Source organism: Micromys minutus (genome assembly GCF_963924665.1).
Source record: "Micromys minutus genome assembly, chromosome: 11".
NCBI classification, from domain to species: Eukaryota; Metazoa; Chordata; class Mammalia; order Rodentia; family Muridae; genus Micromys; species Micromys minutus.
In genome coordinates, this window is record NC_137980.1 from 26,705,613 (window position 1) to 26,723,490 (window position 17,878).

Genomic DNA, 17,878 nt, shown 5'->3' on the forward strand with positions numbered 1-17,878 from the left:
TCTGTATGCAGAGGCTTACTATTTTCTTGTTATACTCAGACATATGTCTGTTGACACTGGGTCCCACATGTCTGTGGACTCTCAAGAGATTCAGTTAAAATGGCTTCCCCTGTTTAAAAGAAGCATCCTTCCTTCAAGGATGCAGTGAGCCAGTCCTTTTAGGGTTGGGATCTAAATCTAAGAGAATTAAACAAACCTAGCAATGAATGACCTTACAGGGCTGTTCTTGTCTGCTTAGTTTCCTGTTCAATTAGAATGAGCCTTTCCAAAAAGCTAAATGGACATCCCAGTCAACTTTCAGACGGGTCCAAATTTATGCAGTAATGTGTAAAACAAGGCTCAAATTCACCACCCAGAAGTAGAGATCTGAGTTTAACTGCAAGTACAAATATCATTTGGAATTTTTACTAAATACTAAAGTGAACTATAACTGATAATTCTTTAGCAGCTTTGCACTGCAGCCTGTCACCCATCCTCCTCTGAATGCTGAAAACAAGATGAACTTTAATATTCTAAATATCTGTTGCTCTGCATAGTAGCTTATATGTTTATACATGATGGATGACCTTCCTTTTCAGTCTGGCTGGATTTAGCATCACCATGGAAACACATTGTAGGTGTGGCTATGGGATTGTCTCCAGAAAAGTAAAACTGAGAAGGAAAGACCTCCTCACCCCCTTGAATGTGTGCTGCATCACCTCAGGGGTGACATAAGCGAAGAGCCAGCCAGTCCTCAACTTCTACAGAAACGGTGTGACCAGCCACCTCATGTTCCTGTCACATGCCCTCCCTCCACCTTGAGCTATACCCTTCAAACTGTGAACCAGAACAAACTCTTCCTCCTCCAGGAGCTTCTTATCAAATTTGGTCACAAAAGGAAAAAATGACTAAAGAAGAACATTCTGGGTCTTTAGCTTCATTCTTCAGAGTCAGACTGGCAGCTTATCATGTAGCAGGATAAGCTGTATCCTCAAAACATGTGTTCAGCCTCACATTGGGGCCTGCCAATGTGACCTGACATGGGAACAGAATGTTGTAGATGCTGTCAAGCTAAGATTGGATTTTACTAGATTAGAGTGAACCCCACATTCAATGGCTGGTGTCCTCTAAAAAAAAATTAGGAGGACAGGGTCGAGAAAGATGGCTCAGAAGTCCAAAGTACTTTCTACTCTTCCAGGGGGTCAAGACTTGGGTCCCAGCACACAACTCAGGCAGCTGACAATGACCTATAACTTGAGCTTCAGGGGACCTAGCATCCTCCTCTAACCCCCACAGGCACTGAAAAAATCTGGCATACACTCACTTAGACAAACACTCATACACATGAATTAAAATATTTTTAAATAAAAAGACTTGGAGATTTAGAGGAGACCCAGACAGAAAAGGCCGCTGGAAGGCAGAATTGTCACAGCTGCAAAACAAAGAACATAAAAACAAAAGAACTTAAGAACCACCACTGGGGTGGGAGGAGGTATAGAGAGACATTCCACATAATCTCTGGAAACAGCCCACCTTTGAGTCTTTCACATTTATCCTCTTGAATTCATAACAAAATAAAAATGAGTTCTTATGTTTTGATGCCAGGCAAATTTATGGTGATATGTTATGCATCCTTCCAAACTAAAATGGTTTTGACATTGAGAGTGGCAAGCTGTCTTAGTTACTTTTCTGTTGCTGTAATACCATGACCAAGGCAACTTACAGCAGGAAGGGATTGCTAGAGGCTTGCTGTTTCAGAAGGATTAGAACCCACCACCACCATGGTAAGGAACATGGTGTTATACAGGCAGACATGCTACTTAGGTACCAGCTGAGAGCTTACATCCCCTTCCAACCCAGACAGCAGAAAGCAAAATAGAAACACCAAAGTATTTTGAAACTCCAAAGCCAGAGACACATCTCTTCCAAAAAGCCCACACCTCTTAATCCTTCTCAAACAGTCCCATCCAATACTAGGGTCCACTTATTCAATCATGACTATAGGGGCTATTATCATTCCAAACAGCACAGGTACCACAAAAATTAATTTCAATAGATATTAAAGTAATTTGGGATAATTGCAGTGGTTGGAAGAATTTCAAAACATAAAGAATGCTTAGATGGCCATGAAGGATTGTTGAGAGAAATACAGATGGACAAAAATGAGGTTATGACCATACTTGCGTGTGGTTTAAGAAAACATTTTTATTGTATATATGAGGTAGAGCACAGCCAGAGGCATCTGGAAGAGTCCAGACTAAACATAGCCAGCAGAAAGACCAGGCCATCGGAAGAGTGGTGGTGGGAAGGAGTAAGAAAGAAAGAGAAAAGAGAGGGAAGAAGAGAAGATGGAGGGGACCAGGAGCCAGGAGCACCAAGAGTGTATAGCCACAATGCCTGGGTTATATAAAAAAGCTGGTGGGAGGGAAGTAAAGCTTGGGGCCTGGAAAGATTTAGGGTCAGGGTGAGAAGTGCTAAGTGTTAGATGAAGGAGCGTATTCCTGGACAGATACACCAAAACAACGCAGATCTCACCAAAGAGGCCTTTATTGACAGAAGAGGCTCTGAAGGGGGGGTGAAGGGAAGAAGTAAGAGAGAGAAAGGGCTATGGGTTAGGGTCTGTGTATTTTATACAGGCCCTAGATTATACAGGTGACACAGGTAACTAACGCAGGTGACATGGAGGTGATGCATGTGCAGGGGGTATGCAACAGTTGCCATGGCAATGGATGCAGGAGGGTCGTTGTCTCCTAGGGATGCCATCATTGCTGGGTTCAGAAGCTGGCTGTCCATGGATGGTTCTGATGCTAACAGTGAGAGAAGCCAGGATACTCCACAAGTGCCCACAATGCTGAGAGACTGGTGGCCAGTGTCTGCTTTGACTGGCTATTCAAATAGGCACCACAGTTAGCCAGTTGTCCTGAGTTTCTGTGAGACCTAACAAGGGACATTAAAGAGAATCTACTAAGGACACAAAAGGAACTGGAGCTGAAGATAAATGTTTTTGTTATCTCAGTTACATTTTATCATGACTCAAACATTCCCAGAAATATGTGTGTTTCTAGGGAGAGCTAAGAAAATAGTGCCTCCTGTTAATGAACCCTGGAGAAAAAGCCACATTTGCTACAAGGTATCACACACCTGAAGTATGTTCTACTGCTGGATAGAAAGCAGATCTCAGTGACAAGCTTCACTAGTAACTGAGGCTGTTTCCACATTTCCAAACAAGGCGTGGGAAGTGTGGCCTGATTTCCATTTGCTGTTTATAGTGACAACTGAGAGGAAAGATATAAACAGAGCAAGAAACCATTAAGCAATTTGATGATTTTGTAAAATTCTCAGCAGAATATGAGATTGTAAAGACATGAGAAAGCGTGCTGGAGAGAGAGGCACAGATGCGGATTAACAATGGAGACAGGGTGTGTGACTCTGAGCAAGAGGTTTAACCGTCTTCTCTAACACAAAGCAGAAACACAGATGGTGCGTCCTGGACACAGCTTGGATGGCGGTTTGGGGCCCATAAGGCGCATAATAAATCAGTGCAATTTTAAGACTGTGACATCAGCAAATATACTGGCTTGCAGTGAAAGGGGCAGACACGAGACAAGGAAATCTTGGGCCTTTCAAGGTTCTCTGTAGCTGCCAATGTGTCTTGCCAGTGTCAGAACAAGGGAAGTGTGATTCTTGCTGAAGTTAATTTGTCTCCTCTCAAAATCCACTCAGATATCTCAGGATTCTACTCCATTTAGAGTTGGGATCTTTTATGCAAGGAAGGTAAAATCCCTATTCCAATATGGCCACTGTTCTTGGATGAAGAGAGGAACATGGACACACAAAACAAAACCCATGTGCGAACAGAAGAATAGAACAGTCCTCCGAGAATCTTGGTAGAGGTCCTAGACCAATACCTTGATCTCAAGAGTTCTATAGCTATTATGAAATACGTTTCTGTTGTTTTAAGTCAGCTGGACTTCAGTGTTTGTTGTGACAGCCCTGGAAACTTCAAAGGCAACAGAAGGGCTGCTGGGATCCCTGCAGATCCAGAGACTATAAAAGCCTCTGCAGGTCAGTGGCCAGAGCACAGAGCCATCAAAGATCATCTAGCCTGAAGCACAGTGGCACTTGGTCCTGCTGAGCTTTGAACTTGTTTGGGACAAATGATACCTACCATTTTCTCTCTCAGAACAAGAATGTCTCCCTATTTCAGCATAGTTGGGAAAGCAGATGGTATCTTTTCTCCAGGAATAAGTCTTCCACATCCCTAGTTTAAATGTCTCAGATGGTGAGGGTTGGTGCTTTTTAAATTGATAATGTTTCCAAGCGATTAGAGACGTCAAATTGGTGGTGAATGGACTAGGCATTTGAATAGGGCTGGAGAGCTGGTGCAATGGTTAAGAGAGGTTTGGTTCCCAGCATTGGCAGGATGGCTCACAACCACCTGCAACTCCAGTTCCAGGGATCCAACACCCTCTTCTGACCTCCATGGATAGCAGGCGTAACATGGGGTCCACATGCATTTATGTTGTCAAAACACTCATACACATAAAATAAAATAAGTAACTAAAAGAATTGAACATGAAATATATTATGATATTGAGTTGGCATGAATTGCCATGGCATTATGAGAAAAGGTGAATTTGGGGGACCAGAGGGTAGACTATACTTGAAGTGTAACCCCCAAATGTTCACTAACCTCTGACTCTGGAACCTGGGAGAACAACCTCATTTGAAAGTGGGTCTCTGCAAATGTCATCAATGTAAAATTACATCATTACTAAATTATGACAAACTCTCTCCAACGACTGGAATCCATGTAAGGAGAAGCAAACCCTCGGAGATTAAGGACAGAGTCATCTGATCACAGAAGTAGAAATGGCTTATATAGCCACAAGCCAAAGCACGTCAGGGATCCTGAGAGCCAGCAAAGAGAGGACAATATGAAAAGGATTCTCAAACAGCATCTGGAAGGGGTACACACTTGCCAACATCTCAACTGTGGCCTTTTAGATTACAGAGCTCACTTCTGTCTACTTAGGCTCTCCAGTTTGTAGAGAGCTGTTGGGGCAATTTTGGAAAATTGGCATGTAGGTCTTAAAATTACATAGACTTGTGTGATAGGCATTGCTCTAAGCTTTTATTTTATTTTATTTTATTTTATTTTTTAGAATCTACAAGGTAAAGAGATTTGGAATCACTAACCAGTTATTGTATTGTATTTATTGTATTGTATTGTATTTTAATATTTATTGTGTGGGAACGTGAGAGGCAGTATGCAGCAATGAACATTTGTAGGTCAAAGGAATTGCTTCTCTCCTTACACCTTTATGCTGGTCCTGGCAATGAAGTCATGTTGCCAGGCTTCAGTGACAAGTGCCATCACTCAGTGAGCCATGTTTATGGTCCTATTTTTTTAATTGACAGATAGTATCACATCTTTACCCTGCCTAACTTGATGTTTTGAAGTATAGTCCTTCTTAATGATAGGAACACATTCGAAAGAGTGTGTCATTAGTTGATATCACTGTGCAAACACAGAGGAATTCACATAAACTAAAGTCACTATGGCATTAGAAGGCAATGTGGCTTAGTGGGACTGCCACTGTATATTAGTCCCATCACTGGCTGAAACACTGTATATGATGCACGGTGCTGCACAATGGTTAAATCTAGCAAATCATCAAATGTGTCAACTTACATTATTACCATGCTGAGGTGAGAACACAAAACACTTACTCCCTGTTTTTAAGAATACATTGTTTTGTTATTAAGATAATTTTTCTGGGTGGTATAAATCCTGAAGTTTTTTCTCGCTCCACTGGAATTAAAGAGTCTTTGGCTAATATCTACTCATCCCTCCAACCTTGCAAGCCCATAGTAACCACCATTCAACTCCACTTTGTGAGATGAAACTTGTTATGGATTCAATCTATGAGTGAGAATGTGCAGTATTGGTCCCTTTGTGCTTGGCTTATTTCATTTAACATGATTTCAGAACTCCAGACTCCTGGTTTATACAACCTTGAGAGATGGAAGGTGGGGAGAACCAGGGCCGTGTATGCTGCCTGGTTGGTGGCTCAGTCTCCAGGAGCTCCCATGGGTCAGGGTTAGTTAAGAATGTTGGTCTTCTTATGGGATTGCCCTTCCCTTCAGCTCTTTCCACCCTTCCCCTATAGGAGTCCCGGACTTCAGTCCAGTAATTGGCTGTATCTGCGTCTGTCTCAGTCAGCTGCTGGAAGAGCTTCTCAGAGGGCAGCCATGCTAGGCTCCTGTCTGTAAGCACAACATAGCATCAGTAATAGTGACTGGCCTGGTGCCCCTCCCCCATACCATGAGATGGATCATAAATTGAGCTGGTCACTGCACAGCCTTTCCTTCAGTCTCTTCTCCATTTTTGTCCCTGTATTTCTTTTAGACAGGAACAATTTCTTTAGTCATAAATTTTGACTGTGGGTTAGGAACCCCATCCCTCTCCTTGAGACCCTGTCTATCTACTGGAGTTGGACTCTTCCAGTTCCCTCTCCCCATTGTTGGACATTTTGGCTAAGGTCATCCCATTGAGTCCTGGGAGTCTCTCACTTCCCAGGTCTCTGGGATTTTCTAAAGGGTCCTTCCACCTCCCACCCCAGAAGCTGCATATCTCCATTCATTCTCCTGGCCCTCTGGGCCTCTCTCCTATCTTCCCATACCTGATCTTGTTCCCCTATTCCCCTTTCTCCTTTCCTCTGCCACCTAGGTCCCTCTCTCCCTTCACCTCCTGTGATTATCTTGTTCCCCTTTCTAAGTGGGATTGAAGCTTCCTCACACTTGGGCCTTCCTTCTTGTTAATCTTCTTATGGTCTGTGGGTTATACCCTAGGTATTCCATACTTTTTAGTTAATACCTGCTTATCAGTGAGTACAAACCATACATGTTCTTTTGGGTTTGGGTTACCTCACTCAGGATGATATTTTCCAGTTCCATCCATTTGTCTGCAAAATTCATGATGCCCTCATTTTTAATAGCTGAGTAGTATTCCATTGTGTAAGTGAAACACATTTTCTGTTCCTCTTTCTCCACATCCTGGCCAGCATGTTCTGTCACTTAAGCTTTTGATCTTAGCCATTCTGATTGCTATGAGGTGGAATCTCAGGGTCGGATTCATTTGCATTTCCCTGATAACTAAGAATGTTGAACATTTCTTTAAGTAATTCCTGGCTATTCAAGATTCCTCTGTTGAGAAATCTTTGTTTAGCTCTGTACCCCATTTTAATTGGGTTAGTTAGGTTTTTGGATGTTAACTTCTTGAGTTCTTTATATATTTTGGGTATTAGCCCTCTGTCGAATGTAGGTCAGTGAGTTTTTTTTTTTCCTCCCAACTGTAGGTTACCAATTTGTCCTATTGATGGTGTCCTTTGCAGAAATTGCACCAGGTCCTCTATGCTGCTAAGACCAGAGAGATGCATGCAGATGTGTGCAGAGGCCCTGGAAGAAACAATCACTTGTCCCTTCCTCAGAGGAGCTGAGTTGAGGAAAAAACATCCCATTGTGTGAGGTATCAAGACGTCACATCCTCAGCCTTTTCTATCGGGAGCCATAATCCTGATCCCAGACACGTGCGTCCTCCCCAGCTGGAAGGACTCTGGCAAACTGCCCGGCTTCCTCTGCTCCCAGACTTCCTTGCTGCAAATCAGAGATAAGTGTGGTTACCTTTCTCTTTCAGAGTTCTGCAAATAATCGAGACAAATGTTCTAGGGTCCATAGAGAAAACTGGCCAAGGCAAACTATAGCTCAGGGTTTTATTTGCTTCACTTGGCTTTTGCTTTTCAGTCTGTTTGCCTGTTGACTTTGTCGCACACCCAGAAAGCCTAAATTTCATTAAATAACAACTTCTCAACTTAATGGAGAATAATAGTATCCGAAGCAATTGGGCTAGTCATCTGTAGAAGAGAGGGGCATCACCTCCCCCTCAGGGAACTGCGTGCTCAGCTGGCTAACACAGGTGAGAGGCAAGAAGAACCCTGCTTTACTATTACAGTCAGAGACCCGGGAGAAAGCCTTGCTGAGCCTTGCTGTTTTCTGACATAAACCACAATGGTTAACATTTGTTGAAGGTTTACTACTTGGTAGGGGTTCTATGCAGTTTGTTTGCACTGAATTATTTAAACTCAGAACAATTGCCTGAGGTGGACCATATGCTCATTTTCATATCTGTAGCGTCATTTTATAAATAAGAAAGCAGCTGCTGGGAGAGGTTATATAACTCACTCCTGGGTATACAGACAGGGTGTGGGGAAAGCCAAGAAGAAAATCCAAGCTGCCTGGCCTTAAGTCTTGCAGAGTGAACATTACACTCAACTATCTTTGAAATGGGAACATAGTAAAATCTCCAAAGGCTTGTCAGACTCAACTGACATGACACATAGAAAGCTGTTAGCAAGGGGTCTGACACACACAGATGTGCAATGAATATAGACACAGCCATTGAAATGATTACACACATACACGCAGAGGCAGACCCAGACCCAGACACAGACCCAGTGCTGCCCCTTTAAGCTCAGCATGCAGGAGGCAGAGGCAGACAGATCTCTCTGAGTTTCAGAGCCATAGAATGAGATCCTGCTTTGATGAATAAATGCCACAGGGCAAAGTCAAACTAAGCACACCAGCAGTCTATTTCCCAAGAACATCTCTTCTTGCGGCAAGCTTTTCATCCTGGGCTTACAGCAGATGACTGGGCAGGAGAAGGAAGAGCAGCCTGTGAATCTCAGCTTCCACACATCAGCATGCTTTTGCTCTGTAAAGGACAGCAAAATCAATCCCCAGAGCTGCTCATGAGCAGGACTGTTAAAGCATCCGGAACGGTTCTGTTAACATTCAGCTGCAGTCATGAGGACAGTCTCCAATCGAGCAATATAAAAAAATGCATCTGCTGCAATGATCCTTCTGTCCTTTAACCCCAGCTTTTCGGACGCCCCGGGAATAAACAATAGTGTGAAGTCTCTTTTCAGTGTCTCAGAATCACAGTCCCAAGGGATGCTAATCATACGATCTCTCAGGGTTGTTTGGGAAAAAAAAATGCATGAAGAGCCAAATGCTTACACTCCAGCCAAGTTAGGAGCCTATGAGAAGGAGAGGCTGGGGAGGGCTGTTCACTCCATGCATGCAGCAGAATTAGCTCTCTCCCTCTGGGTCTGCTCTGCCTGCAAAGCTCAGCAGCACGGAGGGAGCAGGGAGCGAGATCCAGGAATCTGCAAACAGAAACCATGACAGCCTGAAATACCCCGTGGTGCCAACCTTCAAATTTTCATGTCACTTCAGACCCTGACTGGCTGACAGAGCAGCGGAATTTCAACTCCAATAAACTTGAATGGGCTTCTAGGCGAAGCAGCCAAGCTAACGAGGAAGGGGGTTGGAAGAGCTCCTCTTGGGCATCTGTCAAACTTTTACCTCCTGGCTGTGTGCAAAGAGGGGATTCAACTTCGGGTTCAAGGTTCGAGGTACCAAGGCTCTGAATCCAGCCCCCTCTCAGCAGGTAAATGTTACATTTGCTTATATTGCCCAACTGCATGTGTTAGATGACGTCCCTGATCTAAATGGGCTGCTTAATGATTCTGCTTAAATAATTCAAAGCCATGTATTTATTTTTAAAAATCCATTTTGAGTGATTTATATGGGGGGGGGAGAGAATTTTACCTTTTGTAGACATGTCTCTTGTCCTCCTACAAGAGTAAATGTCAAGCTAATAAAATCATAGTTTTAGCAATGGCCAAACTAGAAGTATAGATTACAAAATCAAAAAATTCATGTTCGCCATGTTTAAATCACCTATTCTTTCTTATCCATCCTGGTCGTGGATCTGATGGTAGAACAGAAGTAGATTGCTTGGTTTCCTTAGTTAGGAAATCTCTAACATTATATTCTTCTTTGGTGATTTTCACATTATCCCTTCCCTAACAGTCCTAACAGCTCTTCCTCACCTCCTACTATCTACCATTTGTTAAGAGGTACACAAGGGAACATGGAATATGTTCAGTTCCTGATTAAATCTTCTTTAGAAAAACAAAATGCAAAAAAAAAAAAAAAAAAAAAAAGGAGACTTAAAAGCTAACGACTGCTGTCTCTGAGAAGGTTCTCCCATCTGGCATTTACTGTGAGCGGTGCTTGCTCGATCCTTCAGGAGCAATCACTCTGCAGGAGAAAACCATACCCCTGCTGTCAGATGCCGATCAATAGGTTGGAAAGGTACCCGAGGAGTCCTGCAGCAGAGTCTCGTCTGCAGCGCCTTTTGTCTGCAAAGAGGTTAAAGTGCCTCCTTGACATTGCGGGCTCCTCTGGGTCGGGCTTGAGCCACACTGCACAGAAAGGCGACAATAGTAGGGGAAAAACTTAGCCTCTCCTTTCTCTCAGGTCTCAGGGGTGTTTTGTTTTCAGTTTACATTTCACTCAGCTAAATTTTTGTTTCCAGCTGGTTTCCTTTGCTTTTCTTAAAGACCCCCTTCTTTGGAAAGATTTAAATTTTGGATCGTCCAGTGAAGTCCTGCCAGGTAGAACAGTCTGTTTCCTCCGCTTGTCAATCACCCACATCTGGGCAAAGAATGTGTGTGTTGTTTGCAGATTGTGCCCCACCCCCACTTTTTTTCAAAGAGTTTTTGTTCAGCCATTGAGCAGTTAGAGTACGGGGTGTTTTCCTTGCCCTTCCGTGTATCTCCAGCAGGCTACGATGACACAGAACCACAGCAGAACAATAGATAGTGGCGACGGATGAGGTGCGTGGTGGAGCATCCGGAGAACTCCAGAATGTCCCTTTCATCCTCTCTTGACTCGTGCTCTTTCTCAGCTGACTTGCAGCCAGATACAGACACAGCTGCTTTAGTTAAGTTTAGCATAATGTCCAAAACACATTAGATGGCATAAACAACTTGTCAAAAGGCTTGAGGTGGGTTGGACTATCTTATCATCCTGGAACAGTCTTCAGTGGGTGAAAAAATAAAGCCATAAATCCAGCAGAAGCTCTTACGGGTTTCCCAGGATGCCTTTCTTCAGAAGCTCCAGTGTGGACAGTACCACCATTTATTTAGCCACAGTCTGTTACTTTGTCACGAACACCAAAGGATGTACAGAACTCTAGATGAGAGTGACTGCTTCAAAGATAGCCAATGTAATTAACACGAGAAAGATGAGATGGGCTCTGCTTCATTCATGACGACCGTGTATCTCTGACTTATAAGACTCCACAGATGTAGTTTATATGCACATTGTCACAAGAAACAGCTCAGGGACTCTGGACAAATGACTTTTGTGCCATAAGAACCCTTTGTCATAATCATCAATCAGAATCATAAAAACAGTAGATACTACAGAGATTGAATGGGAGAATTAACTGGAAAGCGATGTATGCCTAGTATATATCAATGATAGAGAATATGGAAGCATTTGTCTTGGCTTTATTTCATACTTAAACTCTGACAGGGTGTGGGCTCTGGGCCTTCCCATGTACTTATATGCACAGTTCCAACAATCTTCAAAAATCAGACTGAAGTCTCCAGGACAGCATAGAGGACAAACATGGCCCCTCAGTCTGATATACCTGAGCACCAACCCCACCCCTATTCCCCCCTACAGGCCATAGGAGCTAGGCCAGTCACATCACATCTCCAGGGCTCAGCTAACCATCTCTTAGGCAAATGATACCCACAGATAAGGTTTTTTATAAGGATCAGATGAGGTATTTAATAAACACAAGTAAGTATGGCCCCAACCAGAACACTAGACTCACCAAAAAATTTACCAGCGACCATTGGAAATCCCAAATAAGCTATCTATTATGAACTTGGAATGAGGCGTCTAGTACCAAAATTAGGAAGGAAGAAGAAAATATTCTCTAAGTTATCGTTTCTTTATTCAAAGAAATGTAAAGGAAACCATCTTAGGACCTCAGCACAAGGTGTTTGTTAAGACTCTGTGCCTTGTCATCTAGCAGCTTCTGCAGTGGCCAAGTCTAAGGGAAGGGAGAGCCTGCAGTGCCAGGCTTCCGGAGCCTCAGAGGAGCCATGCCAGCCTGCAGTCAGCCCTGCTCCAGGGGGTCTCCTTAGACCAGGGGAAATGGCCCGAACACTTTCCTTTCAGATCTTTCTTGAAGGCAAGAATAGAGGTTTTGACTTGCTCTGGGGGTGTTCTCTCTGTTGACAGGCAAACAAAAAGGCTTTTTTGGTGGTGGTTGTTGTGTTTTTTGTAAACCTCTCCCCTATGTTCCTAGCATTGAGATGTCAGCTGCTTTTCCTGGCTGTGTGAAGTGGGAGCTGCCTGTTGTCATAGCGATGAAAGGGTATAGAGGAGTCCCAAGTCATGACCGGCTCTGCAAAACAGCCCTTGCTGGCCTTAAATTGCTTCTATGGAGATGAAGTCTCCAGTCCTGGCTCATTCTGTTCCTATTATGCAACCAACTTATGTGCAGCGGTAGCTAAATGTTTCCTTTAAAGACTCAGTGAATAGGAGGTATTGAGCTAACAGCTAAAGCAGAAGCCATCTCCCATGAGCGCAGGGCAAACAACCCAGAAGGGAAAGGAGAGATGGTGGTCAGCTCGCTTGCTGACACACACAACCATCATTACACAGCAGCTAACCTGCGTTTCAAAAGCCTTAGTTTCCCCTATTGTTGAAAGGAGGATAAAGGGCGTCCTGCTAAGCACCACTAGGCACCTCATGAGGTCAGCTCTGGCAGGGATGGCCCTTTTGAACTTGCAGTCTCCCAGAGAGTAAAGCAGCCTCAGGAGAATCATCGCTTAACTGTGGACCCGTGAATTTGTAAAGAAAACAGAAAGAAAGGGAATAGTTATCAATTTAGGAGTTGATTGGGTTTTATGTATTTATTTATTTTATGTTTAAAGAGGAGAAAGTCCTTTCTTGTCTTAATACTCAGATGAAGGTGTAAGACAGGCCATCCTCCCTGAAATGTTAACTTTCACAACATCTGTTTCTCTGGTGACTTCTAGGTAACACAATTGCTTAAATGCTATTTTTATCTGATGCCTCAAGGCACTGACACAGGCACTGCCCCTTGTCCTGTGAAATCCTGGGGAGGCAGCAGGGGACAGAACTGGAGAAGGCCGGGATCTGTGTGTAGGGTGGTGTGGTCAATCAAACCATCCCAGGAGCAGAACCTGCAAAAGCAAGCACAGGGTGACCTTGAGGACAAAGTCACCTTCATTCCTCTAGTGGCTTTGGCTGAGCTAAATGTACAAATGAGCAGTGAGAGGCGACGTATCCTTAAGATTTCTAACTCATTTCATGGAGATTTTAAACATTCTCTGTGTTTTATTATCTCACATTTCCTGAGTTCTGTGGGGAGTCTTCTTCTGCGTGTCTCTTACAGCCCACTCTGTCTGGACTGGATCCACCCTGTAGCTGACTGACAACAAGCTCCTCAATCCTGCAGATTATGATTTACTTTTGAAAACCTGCTGAGTAGCCCCAGGCACAAATTCTCATCCTTATTTTAATAAGCTCGCTATAGCTTATGTAAAACCACCTAAGTCTTCGACTGGGGCTTGAGAACTGTGTCATTTCAATACCCGCAGTGATGAAGTCATGCCTTAAGCACAGTGATTACATTGGCTGAGTTTCTTTTCTCTCCCATTTTGTCAAGGTTGCAGGGAATGGAAGCAGGCAATGCTTGAGGCCGCTTCAGACTGGTGTCCTCAACATCGGTTTGTTGCTCAAAATAAAGTATTTCAGCCATGTGCGGTAGTGAGAGGGCCTGCAGGAGCATTTACAATGCATCAGTTTCTTTATACAGCACGGGGTTTGAGGGTAAAAAAAAAAAAAAAAAAACTCCACCCTGTATTTGAACACACATTGTATATAACACATTGTATGCTGAGACCTATGTTGCATTGGTAAAGCAAATTTGTTTTAAGAGTGTTTGATGGAACTTAAACCTCTACTCAAGGCTAAAAGTGGCTTCTCCCCACTCTTCCCTTCATTCCCTTCTCCCCTCCTCCTCTCCTCCCCTATCGGAAGGCTAAACAGAGGTTAATTGTGTGTGGCAGGGTAGCTGGAAGGAATAAACATGAACATCCTGTGCACAGAGCTTAGATCAGGAAGGACCATAGCCTACTTAACAATTTGATGGACAACCAATCAAATCATCCAGGAAAGAGCAGAGATCTTCAATTCCCCACAAAGCAGCACTTCAGCATTAAATATGAGGACTTTGCCTGATTTGGGTTGCAAGAGCAAGTTACAAGATGCCCGTGGGTTTCTGGTTAGATTCGAAGCCTTGATGGCCCCAAATGAAGATCTACATGATAGGAGATTCAACTGGGAAAGATATAGGTTTCTGTGGTCTGGGAAAGTTTGAGAGTGTCGCTCACTCCCAAAGCAGGCACACCTTGATATCAGACGGTGATTCAGCAGAAAACTCAAAACAGAAGAGCTTTGTGTGATCTGTCAGATGATTTTAATGCCAAGCTGTAGACCTCTCCCTGGAGACTCATTAATACTTTAAAAGCCCCGAAGTGCCAGTATTAACTCTAGATCAGGTAGCGACATGCATTTGGTAGCTGAAATATGACTAAAGGATTTGCTCTGGGTAGCAAAGCCTGTGCCTCTCCTGTAAGACTAGGAGAGCCCTCTGGGTCTGACTGTGAAGGGCCCAAATAGTCATTTGTCTAGTACCTAGCCAGAGAGGAAACTTTCCATAGCTACAGTAACTACTAAAAATAGCGGTCTACAGGCTTCCTCCGATACAAACAACCTCAACAGAGGATACCTGGCCTTATTTGGAAGTGTGGATGTACATGGTCCAGGAAATAAAACATTAGTAAGAAGAAGATGGGGGGGGGGAGAATAGTCAAGCAAATGTCTCCATGCTTTAGGGTCTTTCTCAGGTCCCTAGCTTGAAACAAAGGTGAACAGATCACCTTTGAGACCAGATCCTGAAGCCAGGCTCCCTGACGAAGGGAAGGGACTCGGCTGTTTGTGACTCAAGGCAAAATGAGGCCAATGCAGACAGGAGAGAAAACTGTCAGCACCCAGGTTTCCACACAGCACGATGTGATCTGCAGAAAATAGGAATCTTTCAGAGGTGCAAGTGACGGCAGTGACCATGAGGGTCATTGCTAAGCAGGCCTGAGTGCTGAGGTAGTCTAGAACTTTAGAAATAAAATTTAACTTACTTTAAATGTATGTATGTTATAAATTAATATGATGATTTAGTTAGCGTTCTTTAAAAACTATACAAACTAGAAAGAAATCTTTATAAAAAGTCTACTCGGCTGTACCCTTACTACAAATGTCCACGAAATGGTACAGAGACTGAAATGGAAACAGAACCACAAAAGAACTCAAAGTGAAATGATTAATCTGGATGGAGGTGATGTTCCAGTGTGTGCCACACTTTACACACTAGGCTCTCTAGGAGACAGACACTTCTAGACAAAGTTAGCGATGAACCAAAGGCTTCAATTAAGGGAAATATCTCATTCCAGATCCCTATCTTAGGTCTGGAGGGTCCTCCCCTTGTTCTCATAGACCAATGCTAGAACTGCTCTCCCAGACACGGGGTGGCTGTCACACAGGTAGGGCCACTCTCACTGTGCCTTGCAGACCAGTGTCTCCAGGCTTTCCTGGATGCTATTTCTATCGGAAGAATAGGACATTCCAGCTCTGTGGGTTGCTTTTGCAAGCATGGAGCTTGGAGGAGCTGCTAAGAAATCTAATTACTAATTCCTTTCATGGTGAAATCCAATTACAGCCTCTTCCTCATTGAAAGGCAGTTTTCCTAACACAAGAAGAAGCCAAACAGAGGGTCTGTGTGCTCTTCTCTGTTATAATAGATAACTCTCTACACAGGTGACTATGCAGAGAGTAGCAAGGACCTTAGCGAGGAATAATTGTCATGACCTATTGCTGTCTCTTTGCCCTTGAGAAGGAAAAAAAAAGTTACATAGGATACCAGGAATTTGAGGGAATTTTCTAAAGATCTATCAGTTATGACAAAGTAAATTTTGAGCTAGCATCTACCCCTTCACACAACTTATTGTTATTGTTTTTTTTTTCTTTTAATTAAGCAAGGTGACTTTTCCAGAGCTAAAGAGTTGCTCAGCCACTAAGAGCACTTGCTGTCCTTCCAAGGACCCTGAGTTTAGATCCTAATACCAACAGCTAGTGGCTCACAACTGACTGGTAACTCCACCTCCATGGGACCCAACACTTGGTCTAGCCTCAGCCTGCACTTACAGACACAGACATACACATAAATAAAGAGAAATATATTTGAGTATTTTTAATATATGGCTTTCCCCTGTTGCACCTGGAGGCGAAGTTAAGTAAGTCAGTAGATAGAATAAGTTATCTAGACCAGTATTTCCCCACAATCTATTTTTGGCCACACTATGTGCTACCACGTAGTGTGCTACCACATTATGTGCTGCCACCATTACAGCACCTCTTCACTGGTGGATAGTAGAAAACAGTGATGTGATCTAGAGAATGGTCTCCCTGGCTTCTTAAAACCCCAACTGAAATAAGTGGAGACAAGCTTGTTTATAGAAATATGTATTGTATAAATATTTGAGATGAATATTTATAAACTGGCTAAAATAATAAAATTGTACATTCCATCTGAATCTCCATCACACACTACAGCCTAACCACTGAAACGGGTCTGGTGTCCAGATTTGTAGTTTACAAAGAAAAGAGTAGTCAAATTTGTGGTTTGCCTACAAACATCCGTCTCACTACTGGGTTTTAAACAGAAGACAAATGGAATGCAGGTTAAGAAGTGCTTGCTTTTTATAATACCATAAACTTTATCCTAAGTGAGAGCACCCTAACAGAATGCTTCGAGTTGGTAAATCTTCTACATGCACACACACACACACACACACACAGGCACACACACACGCACACGCACACACACACACACACACACACACACACACACACACACAGGCACACACACACGCACACGCACACATGCACGCTCGACATAGCTCTGAAGTCAAAGCAGTGTTTCTGTATTGATCCAACCTGGGCTGCCAAGCTACTGACATGCTATGACAGGAATTTCTGGGAAGGTCATCTGATGTTCAAGGGCTGAAAATAAAATCACAAGAGTTTACCTTCTTTATGTCAGTGGATGCCTGTAACATACCACGATGCTGTGCTGACACACTGGCGCCATTGGAAATTCTGGAGCAAGCCACTCCCCCAACCTCTTTTTGGCTACCAAACGACATTGAGCCAACTGTCTGAATGAATGCAGCACTCTGTTGGCATTCGAAAGAAACAAAACCCAAGTGTCTTTCTTCCTTCCCGCCCAGCTCTAGCTCACATCACTACATCTGAAGACCTTACACTGGAGTGCAGCTTAATCTCTGAAAAAATTCCAACAATTTCCTAAAACACACGGAGAATAAGACATTTGTCGGAAGCAAGGCAAACCTCCAGTTTAGACCCCAGTACCACCAGCCACCTTTATTCAGTAGTTTTCAGTGACATCTTCTTGTGATAGAAAGTAATGAGAAGCTGCTATTCTGATATCACTTTTTTTCTGGGCAAGAATAAATATATTATCCTCCATGATCTGAAATCTAGACCCTGTAGGTTTTGTTCTTCCCTCGAGGGACACAAGAAGCCAGCATACGCTTCCATTGTATTTGGCTCTTTGTCATTGTGTTTTTCTCAAACCCTATGTGTTTGAAGACTGTAGTAAGGTCTGAGGTTGGGTCGTGTGGGAGAAAAGTTTTAATTTACCTCACTGCTTTCAGCATCTCACAAGCAAAAGGGGGCTCCAGGTGTTAGCATTTTGCCTAAGTCCCACCTACAGTTACCTGACAACAGCCAGGCAGTGCCTGACTCACTATAAGAGGGGCTGTTTGCCCTCCTACTCTCTCTCTTGCTTTTGCCTTCTTGCTCC

General features: G+C 43.4%; 1 protein-coding gene across 1 annotated transcript in view; it reads left to right on the forward strand.

The window, feature by feature from the left end:
• The first annotated feature begins 9,097 nt into the window (after positions 1-9,097).
• The window catches only part of SPARCL1 (SPARC like 1), a 29,797-nt gene continuing 21,016 nt past the window's right edge, over positions 9,098-17,878 (forward strand). The window contains exon 1 of the mRNA XM_080925665.1: positions 9,098-9,490. The gene's annotated coding sequence lies outside the window, so the exon portion shown is untranslated. The remainder of the gene's footprint in view (positions 9,491-17,878) is intronic.